Below are 15,562 nucleotides of genomic sequence, written 5' to 3' on the forward strand. Positions count from 1 at the left end.
GTAGATACATTAAGTGTTGTTAGGAAGGGAGTTCTCGAATTTTGACCCCACAATAATGAAGAAGCAATGGTAGAGTTCTCAGTCAGAATTAGAGTAACTGCAAGGTAAACTTGCAAGTACTAGTATTTCCAAAAAGGCATCTTCGTGTCCTTCTAGGGGGTAGAGGTTGTGAGTTTGGAAGCTGCTGTTGAACAAGACTTGGTGAGTTAAGTATGTAAGTTAACTCGCTGAGCTGGAAGGTTTGTTTTCAGATGTTTCATCACCATACTAAGTAACATCATCAGTGAGAGTCTCTGGTGAAGTGCTGGTGGCGTATCCCGCCTCTCTATTTATAGATCTTGTTTTATTTATTTGGGTGATGTCATTTCCAGTTCTTTTTTTCAAGGGAAGGTAGATAGGGTCTTAATTCATGTGTTTATTGATGGAATTCTGGTTAGAGTGCCGTGCCTCTAAGAATTCTCGTGCATGCCATTATTTCTCCTGTCCTAGGATGTGTATGTTGTCCTAGTCAAAGTGGTGTCCTTCTTTCTCTGAATGTATGGAAACTAGTGACAGTGGGTCATATCTTTTAGTAGCCAGTTGGTGTTCATGCATCCTGGTGGCAAGTTTCCTGCTTGTTTGTTCAATGTAGTGCTTTTTACAGTTCTTGAATGGTATCTTGTAAATGACATTAGTTTTGCTTGTAGTATCTAATGGATCCTTTAGGTTCATTTGTCGCTGTTTAAATGTCTTGCTAGATACCATGCAAGAACTGTAAAAGAGAGGCGGGACATATCACCAACACTTCACTGAAGACTCTCACTGAGGATGTTACCTAGTATGGTGATGAAACATCTGAAAACAAACCTTCCAGCTCAGCGAGCTAACTTACATTCTTATCGTACCTGAGGTACAAATCTTCTCAAAAAGCACTTGGTGAGTTCATAGGATCATAAAATCCACACAGTGTGGAAGCAGGCAATTTGGCCTATCAAGTCCACGTTGACCCTCTGAATAGCATCCCACGCAGACCCACACTATCACTGTAACCTTGCATTTCCCATGGTCAATCCACCTAACCTACATATCCCTGGAATCCACTCTTGGATATGATGGGCAATTTAGCATGGCCTTCTATCAGCTTGCACATCCATTGACTTTAAAATAGATTTGGGGCTTGCAAATTAGCTCTTAAAAGTTACAGGTGGATTAACTACTGCCAAAGCAGACAATCATCTTAAGAATTAAACATCCCACAGGGTGGTATGGATAAAAATCTTTGTAGTGTTGAACAAAGTCAGGAGGTAGGATATCACAATGAATTCCAACAGAATTGACATTGGTGTGTGGAACAATGATTCAAAGGTAACATTTGCAGCCATTTTGTTACAGTGGAGTTACAAAAAAAAGCTAGCTAAGGGTAGACAACTTTGAGAGGAGAATAAATGTGTTATGTTACATTTTATTAAGATGAACAAGGGCAGGAATTACACAATTAATGGTAGGGCCTGAGGAGTGTTATCGAACAGAGAGACCTAGGGGTTCAGATACATAGTTCCTTGTGTCACAGGTAGACAGGGTGGTTAAGAAGGTCTTTATTGGTCAGAGTATTGAGTATAAGAATTGGGACATCATATTGCGGTTGTACAGGGTGTTGGTGAGATATCTTTTGGAGTACTTTGTACTCCAAGAAAGGACATTATTAATTCAGGTTAATTAATAATGTTCAGAAAAGATTTACAAGGATAATACTAGGACTGGAGGATTTGAGTTATGAGGAGAGGCTAGACAGAATGCCAACATTGTGAAAGTAGGCCATTCAGCCCATATAATCCACACCAACCCTTCGAACAGCAGCCCATCCAGACCCACCTCATACCTGTGACCCTGCATTTCCCGTGGCCAATTGACCTAACCTGCACTTCTTTGGACTGTGGGAGGAATCTTGAGCACCTAGAGGAAACCCACAGAGACACAGGGCAACTGTCTGTACAGAGTTTACACACTCACCCAAGAGTGGAATTGAACCTGGGTCCCTGGCTCTGTAAGGTAGTTGTGCTAATCACTGAGCCACCGTGCAACATAGGATATTGAGGAATAACCTTATAAAGTGTATAAAATCATGAGGGGTAGAGCTAAGGCAAGTAGCAAAGTTATTTTCTCTAGTGTAAGGGAGTTCAAAACTAGAGGACATAATTTTAAGGTGAGAGGAGAAAGACTTAAGAGGTACCAGAGGGGCAAACTTTTATATTGAGGGTGATTCGTATATGGAATGAACTGCCAGAGGAAGTGGTAGATCCAGGTACAGTAAGAACATTTAAAAGACATTTGGATCGGTACACAAAGAAGAAACGTTTAGAGGGATGTGGGTGAAACACAGGCAAATGGGGCTCGATAAGTTAGATAAAGTTGGTTGGCTGGATGGTTTCGACTGACTGGTCTGTTTCTGTGATGTATAACTCTGTGGCTATCTGAAGACAGAGGGACGCCTTGAAACAACAAGTGCGACTCAGCTGAGAATCAGAGAGAAATGCCAGGACAAACCAACCAATGGACTGCTATACTGAATCAGGCTATCGAGAACTGCAATCTGCAGGGCACTAAAAGTGAAATTAAAAAGCATTCACCACTCCTAGCACCTTTACTGGTAAGTCCACTTGTGGAAGCAATCTCCAACTACAGAAGCTATCAATAACTGCTGAATCTGGCTCCTAGTTTTCTATCCCTTCACTTTTGAGAGAGAATCATCAAGTGAATCAGGCATACAGTGATAGGAGCCCCTGACCCTTTCATCTTCAGAGGTATTCTTTCTGACAAAAAATCTTTCTATCTCTATTTCAAATAACTCCACTATCCTTTACCTTAAATAACTTATGTCAATATTTGCATTACAAAACTAATATTTTATTTTCTTTAAAACGGAGTCTGCTCTCTATATTGAAGCTTAAATACTTGGTAAACTAAATGGGGAGTTACAATCAAGCTAATACAAACAGTTATTCTGTCGAAAACTCTGAAGAGATGCCAGGTTTGTGGTTATGAGATAGATATGCCCAGTGCTATTTGTGGCACACCTTCTTGTAATCCCTGGCGCAGGAGGCCTCAGCACACATTCCAGTTCCAATAGTCCCTCTCTTTCTTTTATTGCCATCTGGGCAGTCTATACTCATGCCCACAGTTAGCCTAACACCCTCTCACATCCAAGCAACACAGTCACCCTTCACTCCTCTGAAGGGTTAGCAATCCATTCCTAACAAGTCCACCAGCCTGCTTCCTTCCCAAGAGGGAAGGGTTTGGAAGGCAGGAGGCCTCCAGTGTCAGACACTTTGTCAAACATTGGCAATGAGTGCCCATCTACTCCACTGGGAAATGCACTGACATCATCACAATGCTGATTTCAACTGCATTTGCAGTGAAAACCTAAAGCACTCAAGCTCACACAAATTTTTACAGCTGACCCACTCAGAACCTCTATTGGGAGACTCACAGGAGACTGAGGCTGTTCCATTTAAATGCATTGGATGCATGAAACAATGTAAGTAAGCTTGTAGCACAGGTTGAAATTGGCGGCTATGATGTTGAAGGTTTCATAGACACTTGACGCAAGGAGGCCCGGCTGGAAACTCAATATTCAAGGATACAAGTAAAGGACAGGCAGATGGGGGCGAAATGAATTGAGAGTGTGGTGCTGGAAACGCACAGCAGGTCAGGCAGCATCCGAGGAGCAGGAAAATCGACATCCCGGGCAAAGACCCTTCATCAGGAATGAGGCTGGGAGCCTCCAGGGTGGAGAAAAATGAAAGGGGTGCCTTGTTAGTAAGGAATGAAATTAAATGAAATTAAACTGATTGCAAGAAGTGAGAAAGAGTCAGAAGACTAGAATCTGTGTGGATAGGGCCTGAGGAACCACAAAGGAAAAAAGGACCCTGACGGGAGTAATGTACAGGCCTCCCAGCAATCATCAGGATGTCTAACAGAAAATAAATCAGGAGATAGAAAAGGCATGTAAGAAAGGCACTATTACAAAAATCACATGGTCTTCAATATGCAGGTGGTTTGGAAAAATCAGGTTGGTAGTGGATCTCAAGAAAAAGAGTTTGTGATATTTTGTTTGGAGCAGCTTATGGTAGAGCCCACTATAAAAGGCCAGTTTTGGACTTAGTGATTTGTAATGAGGCAGAGTTGATTAGGGAGCTGAAGGTGAAGGAATCTGTAGGGGGTAGTGGCCATAATATGATAGAATTCATCCTACAATTTGAGAGGGAGAAACTGGAATCAGATGTAATGGGATTATAAAGACTTGAGGGAGGAGCTGGCCAGAGTTGATTGGAAGGGGAACCTAGCAGGGAAGATAGTGGAGCAGCAATGGTGGAAGTTTCTGGAGGTAAGAGTCAATAAAGTGTGGTGCTGGCAAAAGTACAACAGGTCAAGTGGCATCTGAGAAGCAGGAGAGTCGACATTTTGGGCAGGACCCTTCATCAGATTGCTTCCTGACCTGCTGTGCTTTATCTAGCACCACACTTTATCAACTCTGATTCTCCAGCATCTGCCATCCTCACTATTTCCTAGTTTCTGGGGATAATTCTGACATCCTATAATTGGATCAGAGATCTGCCATGAGGACTGTTAAGGGCTGGGACATGTCAGAATGTTAATGTCCATTAGCGTGGGCTGTATGACCAGTAGCCATGGATTGTGCTCGGAGATGCTAATGCCTGTTGTCCAATATGGTGATCCTTCAGAGCTTGTGGAAAGTTGACATTGCCATGTACCTGCTCCTCCATGTCGAGAATTCTCAATATCTAGCTTGGTCAGCATGTTTGGCTGTTGTATTTTAATGAGGTGAGTTGGGCTATTAATAAGGCTTTTAACAAGCAATAATCCTCTTTAATCAGTAACTCATCACTGGCAGACAAAAGATTTGTTTCATCACTTGGCAAAAGCATAAGAGATGGAGTGAGATGTTCCCAACTATTGAGTTAGTCCTAGTGGGACTTTTTTGCCTGATTCTACCATAAATCTTAGCATAGCCCATGTCATTCAGACCTCTCAACAATTCTGCCCATTGATTCAGTTCGGATGGTCAAATAATGTTTGTTATAATCCAAAAAAATTAATCTATTGCATCCTCTGCACCCGATGTGGCCTCCTCTATATTGGGGAGACAGGCCGCCTACTTGCAGAGCGTTTCAGAGAACACCTCTGGGACACCCGGACCAACCAACCCAACCACCCTGTGGCTCAACACTTCAACTCCCCCTCCCACTCCACCAAGGATATGCAGGTCTTTGGACTCCTTCATCGCCAGACCACAACAACATGACGGTTGGAGGAAGAGCGCCTCATCTTCCGCCTAGGAACCCTCCAACCACAAGGGATGAACTCGGATTTCACCAGTTTCCTCATTTCCCCTCTCCCCACCTTGTCTCAGTCAAATCCATCGAACTCAGCACCGCCTTCCTAACCTGCAATCTTCTTCCTGACCTCTCCGCCCCCACTCCAGTCTGACCTATCACCCTCACCTTGACCTCTTTCCACCTATCGCATTTCCAACGCCCCTCCCCCAAGTCCCTCCTCCCTACCTTTTATCTTAGCTTGCTGGACACACTTTCCTCATTCCTGAAGAAGGGTTATGCCCGAAATGTCGATTCTCCTGTTCCCTGGATGCTGCCTGACCTGCTGCGCTTTTCCAGCAACACATTTTCAGCTCTGATCTCCAGCATCTGCAGACCTCACTTTCTCTCCAAAAAAAATTAATTCCTTGATTTTTTTGGTCTCTAACTTAGACTTTTACTTGTATTATACTTGATTGTCAGTTGCAGCCTAGAAACCAAAACTTACCTTTTCTTGAGCAGAAGCCAAGCCTAGCAAACCTGAAAATTCCTGGCAGGGCCGGTGTGTTCTGGCATGTGTGGGTGGAACAGACCATGCATGCTCCATCTAGTGTTGTAGTCTCTTCATTTTGGACTTCTGCTGTGTCTGGAGAGTGTCTGTGAGATGGTGGTGGCACAAAATTCCAACCATGGAAAATCCACAGGAGTGGAAGTGTTCTGCGGCAAGGGGAATGTGGTAAGATGTGCTCTACCCTCTTGTGAGTGAATCGTAACTGGCTTTATGGAAGGTAATGATATACAGTAGATGGTATTAGAGAACATCTCATTTGGAGCCTTACAGCCCCAAGCTCCAGTACCAAGTGGTCTGACATCTAAGTCAACTATGACATAGTTCCTTTCACGTGTGCTCAGAGAATATATTCAGAGTAAAGGAATACTTCCTTTTACTATAAAGAACAGGCTCCATATCAAAACGCTACTGCTATGGAAGGCCATGGACACTTACCATGCGCAGAAACGCAATAAGTGGATAAGTGCTGCTAAGAGTTCAGATTCAGGATTAGAAAAATCCTGGGAGCTATCTGGAGAAGTAAGGGGAGTGGAAGAGGCCTTGGAAGTCATTGATAATTTAGTGCAATTGAAAGTAGGGGTGAAAGAAGCCCACAAGCACTACTCGTTTGGTCCAGTTGAGAGAAATATTGGAGTTTGAACTATCCCCAGGGTTTGTAGAGCCATGGAGAATTTAACAGGCTTTAAAAGAGCTGGAATTCTGCCTGTGGGTACTTGCTAAAGATATTCTGAATAATCCAACAGAACATAGTCTCAGAGAAAGAGGTTGAACGACCAGGACATAAGCTGTCATTGGGGCAGTCTATAAGAGAACGACAATTTTCAAAACTAGTACTTTGAAAGTAAAGATTTGGAATCTTTTGAAAAGGGTGTAAGATTTAATGTGATTTTATAATCCATATATTGCTTTCTTGGAGTTTGCTTACTGAAAAATTAACGAAATCTGTTTTAACTCTATCCGTTAGTTGACATATTCTGTGGAGCATTTAACTACTGCCTGTCTGTTAACCCATGTTTAGCACACCTTAATTCTGGATAACAGATTATAAGTTGTGTAAGAACAAAAGAAACCGAATAAGGAGTAGGTCATTCAGCCCTTCAAACCTGCCCTGCTGTTCAATAAGATCATCTGCTGAAGCGTTCCTCCCCTCTTTCACCCCAGATCCTCAATCCTCATATTTTAAAACATGCCTCCTCTTTCAATATTTTCAGTGATCTGGTCTTCACAAGACATTTGGGCAGAAAATTCCAGAGATCCACTACTCAGTTTTAAATGAGAGACGCCATTTAATGTACCTATTGCCCCAAGTTCAATATTCTTCCTTAAGTGAAAACATCTTCTCAGCATCTATTCTGTCCAGCCCTCTGAGAGTGAATTACTTTTAAACTACCTCCAACACCAGTAGGCTGAATGGCCTACTCCTATTCCTATTTCTTATGCTGTTATATTTACATCTCAGGGACCAATTTGTACTCAGTACTCCAGGTGCAGCCTTACCAACACCCTCTTGTAAGAATGCATCCCTATTTTGAAACTCCATCTCCCTGGCAACAAAGGATAAAATTCCATTAACTTTCTGAACTACACCTGTACCTGCATGTTAACATTTTGTGTTTCATGCACAAGAATCCCCAGATTCTTCTGCACTATATATTTTTGGAATCTCTCTATGTTTAAATAATAGTTTGACATGGTCTAATAGACTTTTGTAATTTTCCAACCATGTATAAGAGAATTGTATTTGTTTGTTCAAAATTGTGGAACTTGTAGCTTTTTTCTTTTATCGTGTACCTGTGATTGCAACATTCTTCAGCTTTAAAAACAAGGTTACAGGTCCTGAGCCAGATTGTATCTTAAATTTGCCAGAATCCTGTGAAACCATAACATACTAATTTGTTGATAGCCAATGCAGTTGGTCAAATAACATTTGTTACGATGTGAAGGCTACTCACATGAAGCTTAAGTTCAACTTATGTTTAATAAACTTATGTTTCATAGAGAGGCAGATAGATTTTGAAATATCCAGGAGTTGAACATAGAACAGTGCAGCACAGTACAGGCCCTTCAGCCTTCAATGTTGTGCTGACCTGTTGTCCAACTCTCAGATCAAATTAACCTACACACCCTTCATTTTACTATCATCCATCTGCCTATCCAAGAGTTGTTTAAATGTCCCTAATGTATCTGACTCTACTACCACCGCTGGCAGTACAGTCCATGCACCCACCACTCTCTGTATAAAGAACCTGTCTTTGACATTTCCCAAAACCTTCCTCCAATCACCTTAAAATTATGCCCCTTCGCGATAGCCAATTCTACCATGGGAAAAGGTCTCTGACTATCCACACTATCTATGTCTCTCATCATCTTGTGCACCTCTATCAAGCCGCCGCTCACCCTTCTTCACTCCACTGAGAAAAGCCCTAGCTCCCTCAACCTTTCTTCATTAGACATGCCTTCCAGTCCAGACAGCATCCTGGTAAATTTCCTCTCTAAAGCTTCCAGGTCCTTCCTATAATGAGGTGACCAGAACTGAACACCTTATTCCAAGTGTGGTCTAACCAGGATTCTGTAGAGCTGCAGCATAACCTCATGACTCTTAAACTCAAACTCCATCCCCCTGCTAATGAAAGCCATCAGACTATATGCCTTCTTAACAACCTTATTAGTTTGGGTGGCAACTTTATCTGTAAGGGATCTATATACATGGACCCCAAGATCCCTCTGTTCCTCCACACTGCCAAGAATTCTGCCTTTAATCCTGTATTCTGCATTCAAATTCGACCTTCCAAAGTGAATCACTTCACACCTTTCCTGGGTGAACTCCATCCGTCACTTCTCAGCCCCATTCTGCATCCTGTCAATGTTCCGTTGCAATCTACAGCAGCCCTCCACACTATCCACCACTCCATCAACCTTCGTGTCATTGGTAAATTTACTAACCCACCTTCCACTTCCTCATCCAAGTCGTTTATAAAATTCAAAAACAACAGAGGTCCCAGAGCAGATCCCTGCGGACCACCACAGGTCACCAAGCTCCAGGCTGAATACTTTCCATCTATTAGCACCCTTGTCTTCTATGGCCCAGCCAATTCTGTATCCAGACAGCCAAATTTCCCTGTATCCCATGCCTCCTTACTTTCTGAATGGGCCTACCATGAGAAATCTTATCAAATGTCTTGCTAAAATCCATGTACATTACAATCACCGCCCTACCTTCATCAATGTGGTTTGTCACATCCTCAAATAATTCATTAAAGCTTGTGAGGCATGACCTGCCCCTCACAAAGCCATGCTGACTATCTCTAATTAAGCTATGGTTTTCCAAGTAATCATAAATCCTGTGTCTCAGAATGCTTTCCAATAATTTGCTGACCATAGATGTAAGACTGACCCATCTATAGTTCCCAGGAATATCCCTATTCCCTTTTTAAGGAACTGGCATGAAAGAGGTGTTGAGGCCTGGAGCAAATCATCCAGGGTCTTAGGGAGTGGTGGGATAGGCTTGAGAGGCTCAATGGCCTATTCCTGTTCCTATTTCTTGTGCCGTTAGCGTTTACAGCCTAAGCCAGAAATATTGACAGAATGTGCACCATTATTTTACACAACGGGAGATAAAAGGATGATAATCAAGGTCGGGTTTCTACGAGATGAAGCATTTACTGATCAACGAAGAATTAATGGGAATGCCAAATATGTACTTTGTCTACCTTTACATGATGATGGACACTGAGATTCCAGAACAATCAGAAGTGTACAAGATTTAGTGGATCTTACAGTTCATGATAAGTCAGTACTAAAGGAAAGTTTCCCAAACTAGAAGTAATCACTTTGTTGAACACTGAGATTGTTTAAGCAGATGGGAACTCAAGAATTTTCAAAAGACTTGTCAATATTCCACCAGATATTCTGACCATGTTGACAAGATCATTCTCCCACAAGAGAAATAAATGGAAGACACTGTCTTTCTGTTCTGATGATAAAGGTGACACCGCCTAATTGCAAAGAATACAATGGAATTTCAGTCAATACTCAGCAAGAAAATCATTCAAAGATCCAGTGTTAATGAGAAGTGCATTGTCAGTAAACTTTCTTCATTTGATATGTTCCAACAAACTTTCTGTTTCCACAAATTAATCAGTGTTTCATGAGCTGTCATCATGGCCTCCTTTGTTGTAGTCAATGAGTCGGTGAAGGAACTTTTTTTTTAACACTTACACTGCTAAAGAAATGTCCAAAGAAAGTTCATCCTAAACTCAGCTGTTGTTTTTATTATTTCTTGTTTCTCAGTTCAGTTTCAGTTGATTCAAACAGTTAACAGTTAATGAATTTAGTGCAACAAATTGTTTTTAAAGGTCAACAACAATTTGTAATTGCATAGCTCCTTGAATATAATAAAAGGCCCCAAGGGGCTTCACTGATCTGTTGAGAATAAAACTTGATATTGAGCACCATGGAACGATGTTAGACGAGCTGTTCAAAAGCTTGGGCAAAGCGCTTGGTTAAGGAGATTTTTAATGAGGAAATGAGAGGTAAATAGGCAGACAGGTTTAGGGAGGGAATTCCAAATTTTAAGGACAAGATAGTTAAGGTACAGCCGTTAATGCTGAAGCAATTTAAACTGCAGATGCTCAAGAGGTCAGAATTCTTTGTGGGTGGCACGGTGGCACAGTGGTTAGCACTGCTGCCTCACAGCGCCAGAGACCCGGGTTCAACTCCCGCCTCAGGCGACTCTCTGTCTACTTGCTAAATTGCCCGTAGTGTTAGGTGAAGGGGTAAATGTAGGAGTATGGGTCAGGGTGGACTTGTTGGGCCGAAGGGCCTGTTTCCACACTGTAAGTAATCTAATCTAATCTAATCAAGTGCAGGTATCACAAATATGACTAGCATCATGAAATGAAAAATTTCATGCTGTATACATGGCAAACAATTTATTAATTTTGTTTAAAAATATTTGAAGCATTTGAGGTATATCACAGGAGTGGAGAGGTATTGACAGATGTATAAAAAAATCTGGCACTATTCCAATAAGTCTTAGTCAATACTTGAGGCTAGTGGAAAATAATTAAGTCAGACATCCATTAATAATTCAATCTTTTCTTATCCACTAGGTTTCCATTACATTTAATAACTTTAATCTCTTTAGCATAGTCAGCAAAATCCTACAACTGTTGACATTGATCACCATTGAAAGATAAACATGGGTTCTCCTATTAATAAAAGGTCCCAATTTTTCATTTTCAGTAAATTGATAGTGATGGCAATGATCAAAATTCCCTTTCTGACCCAGACTTCAACACTCGATGGTAGTGCTTGGTTCGTTACATGTGCTATTAACTGGTTCCAGTCATGATGCCTGAAAATACAGCTACCATACTGTGAAAGAGATGCAGTGACAAAGATGAACCCCTATGCTTTTCAGCAGAATTCTGCACATTCAATATTAATTAGTGGTACCAGTGTAAAGATTTAGGGGCTTTATTTGTGGAAGCAGAGAGTGGTTGCTGCATGCTAGTAATCAATTTGAATTGGGAAATGACAAGGTAACATTTGCATGATACAAATGCTAAGCAATGACCATTTCCAACAAATAAAACTCCAACCACTCCTTCTTGACATTCAAAAGCATTACCATTGCCAACTCTCCATTAACAACATCTTAGGAGGTTACCCATGAACCAAATCTGAACTGGACCAGCCAAATAAATACTGCAGTAACGAGAAGAGGTCAGAAGCTAGGAATCCAGCAATAAGTAACAAAGCTTTTCCTTAATCAAATCAGGCACAAACCAGGACAGTGATGGAATACTCCCCACATGCCTGGATGATAACAACCCCAACAATGGTCAACAAGCTTCACAACAGGACAAAGCAGGCTGTTTGGCACTTCATCTAGCACCTTTAGCAATCACTCTACCATATGACCATAAGATATAGGAGCAAAATTAGGCTACTTGTTCAATCAAGGTTCAATCACCATTCACTCGTTGTTTCTCAACTTCATTCTCCTGCTGATTTCTCGTAACTCTTGTTCCCTTTACAAATCAAGAAACTATCTAGCCCTGTCTTAAATACACTCACTGATTTGACCTTCATAGCTCTCTGCGGCAATGAGTTCCATAGATTCACCACCCTCTGGCTGAAGAAATTCCTCCTCATCTCAGTTCTACAGAGTCATCCTTTCACTTTGAAGCTGTGCCCTTGAGTTCTAGTCCTCCTACTAGTGGAAACATTTTCCATTCCCACTCTATCCAGGCCTCTCAGTATTCTGTAAGTTTCAATGAGATCCGTCCTATCATCCTTCTAAGCTCTGTTGAGTACAGACCCAGAGTCCTCAGCTGCTCCCCATATGACAAGCTCTTCAATCTGGATCAATCCTGTGAACCTCATCCAATGCCAGCATATCCTTTCATAGATATAGGGATCAAAACTGCTCACAATATTCCAAATGCAGTCTGACCAGAGCCTTATACAACCTCAGCAGTAAATCTCTGCTCGTTTATTCTAGCCCTTTCAAAATGAATGCTAACATTGAATATGCCTTCCAAGTTGCCAAGTGAACCTAAATGTTAACCTTAAGAGAATCCTGAACTGAGACTCCTATGTCCCTCTCTGCTTCAGATTTCTGAAGCCTTTAGAAGCAAAAACTATTTCCTAAATATGTAAAGACTTCTATTCTTCCTGATGAAGGGCTTTTGCCCAAAACATCGATTTTCCTATTCCTCGGATGCTGCCTGAACTGCTGTGCTTTTCCAGCACCACTCTAATCTAGAATCTGGTTTCCAGCATCTGCACTCCTTGTTTTTACCTACAATCCTACCAAACTTTCCTCACACTTTCCCACATTATATTCCATCTGCCATTTCTTTGACCACTTGCATCACCTGTCCAAGACCTTCTGCTGTCTCGTGGCATTCTTAACACAACCTGTCCATTTACCTACCTTCATGTCATTTGAAACCTCCACCTCCCCCCCTCCCCCTCAGTTTCTTCTCTTTGATCGTTAATGTATAATGTGAATAGTTGTGGTCCTTATCCCAACCCTTGTGGAATTCTACTAGTCACCTGCTGCAATCCGAAAAATGTCATCATTATCCCCACTCTCTGTCTTCTGCCAGTCAACAAGTCCTGATTCCATTCAAGTACATTGTTACCAACACCATGGGCTCTTATCTTATTTTGCAGCCTCCTGTGTGGCACTTTGTCAAAGGCCTTCTGGAAATCCAAATAGATCTCATCCATTGGCTTTCTATTGTCTAACTTTCATTTTACCTCCTCAAAGAATTCTAACAGATTTGTCAGGCATGATCTCTCATGAAGCCATGCTGACTTAATCTTATCTTACCATTCACTTCCAAGTACTCCGCAATCTCATTCTTAATAATGGATTCTAGAATCTTACCAACAACTGAGGTTAGACTAACTGGTCTATAATTTCCCACCTTCTGCCTCTATCCCTTTGTAAACACAAGTGAAGGAGCCCCTAGCAGGCAGTGACCATAAAATTATAGAATTCACCCTGCAGTTTAGGAGCTAAAAGATGGAATAAACACACATGTTACATAAACCTTTTTCCAGTCCTCTGGGACCCCCCCTGACTCCAGTGATCCCTGGAAGATCACCATCAATGTCTCTACAATCTCATCAGCTATCTCCTGCAGAACTCTTGGCTGTCGTCCATCTGGTCTGGGTAATTTATCTATCTTTGGATCCTTCAGCTTCCCCTGCACCTTCTCATTCAGGAAGGTCACTACATTCAATCCTGCCCCCTGACTCTCTTGAATTTCTGGTATGGTGCTGGTATCTTCCACTGTGAAGACTAATGTCAAGTACCCATTCAGTTCCTCCACCATTTCTTTATTCCCCATTATTACAACTCCAGCCTCATTTTCCAATTCTCTAATGTCCACTCTTGCCTCTCTCTCTTACCTTTTATATATCTAAAAAAACTCTCTCAATCTTCTTTTATATTAGTAACTAGCTTACTCTCATGTTTTATCTTCTCCCTTATTTATTATTTTTAAAAAATATCTTCTGCTGATTTTTAAAGGCTTCCCAATCCCCCAGCTTTTCACTAATCTTCACCACATCACACGCTTTTGTCAGCCAAAGTTGCCTCATCCTCCCTTTCGTATGTTCCTTCCTCCTTGCGATAAATTTCTGCTGCCTCTCCTGAGTTCCCCCAGAAACCCCTGCCATTGCTGCTCCACCATCTTCCCTGTTAGACTCACTTTCCAATCAACTCTGGCCAGCTCCTCCCTCATGTCTTTGTTGTAACCTGTACTCAATTGTAATACCAATACATCTGATTCCAGCTTCTCCCTCAAACTACAGGGTGAAGTCTATCATATTATGGTCACTGCCCCCTAGGGGCTCTATCACCTTATCTCCCTAATCAAGGCTGCCTCATTACACATCACCAAATCCAAAATTGTCTGTTTGCTAGTGGGCTCTACTACAGGCTGCCCCAAAAAACCAATGCAGACATTTTATGAATTCCCTTACTTGAGATTCACTGTCAACCTAATTTTCCCAGCCCATCTTGAAATTGAAGTCCCCCATGATCATCATAGTAATGCCTTTCTTACATAACATTTCTATCTCCTGATTCATTTTCTTCCCTACATCCAGACTAATGCTAGGCGGACAATATACAACTCCCATCTGGGTCTTTTCTCCTTTGCAGTTTGTCAACGCTACCAACAGAGATTTTATGTCTGCTGACATTTTATAACGTCTTATATCGATTTTATTTCATTTCTGTCTGTAAAGCAGCCCAGACCCTTCTTCCCATTTGGCAGACTTTTTGGTCAGACATGTGACCTTAGTTATTTAGTTCTCAGTCCTGATTGCCTTGTAGCCACATGTCTACAATGCTCACAACATTGTACCCACCAATTTCAATCTGTGCTATAAGGCTTATTTACCTTCATTCATACACTGCTTGCACTTAAGTACCACATGTCCTGCATTGGCTGCCTCCCTTCTCATAGTTGTCTATTCATCTATTGTGCATGAAGTTAGAATCCTGACCCTTTGCATACTCTCTGTCCTGTTACTTGTTCTGGAAAGTTTGATAACCTCTGCTGTGTTGTCCTCACTTAAACTAGTTTAAGGTCCTTGTGATCATCTATTCAGCCTTTCCACCAGGGTCCTGGTCTCAGATCAGTTCAGGTGGAGCTTTTCTCAATGAGACAGTTCTCTTCTACTCCAATATGTTCTTCAAAACGGAACCTCTTTTCCCCACACCATTCCTCAGCCATGTGTTAACCTCCCTAATCTATTTGTCTCTGCAAATTTGCATAATACTCAGGCAATAATTCAAAGATTACAATCTTTGAGGAACTTTTTTTAAAATTTTGCTCCTAATTCCTTATTTCCTCCAAACAGGAGCTTTTGCCTATTCTATGTCAATGTTGTTAGTGCCAATATAGACCAGGAGGACCCCCAGTTCAACACACCAGATGGCCTCCTTCTTTAAAGACCATAATTTCCTTTCCCGCGTTGTTGAAGATGCCCTTCAATGCATCTCATCCACATCCCGCACCTCCACCCTCAAACCCCACTCCTGCCCTCAAACCCCACCCTTCCAACCGCAACAAGGACAGAACCCCCTTGGTCCTCACCTTCCACCCTACCAACCTTTGCATAAACCGCATCATCTGCTGGCATTTCCACC

Source organism: Chiloscyllium plagiosum, unplaced genomic scaffold (assembly GCF_037043375.1).
Source record: "Chiloscyllium plagiosum isolate Xiang-an unplaced genomic scaffold, Cpla_swu_hap1 HiC_scaffold_5, whole genome shotgun sequence".
NCBI classification, from domain to species: Eukaryota; Metazoa; Chordata; class Chondrichthyes; order Orectolobiformes; family Hemiscylliidae; genus Chiloscyllium; species Chiloscyllium plagiosum.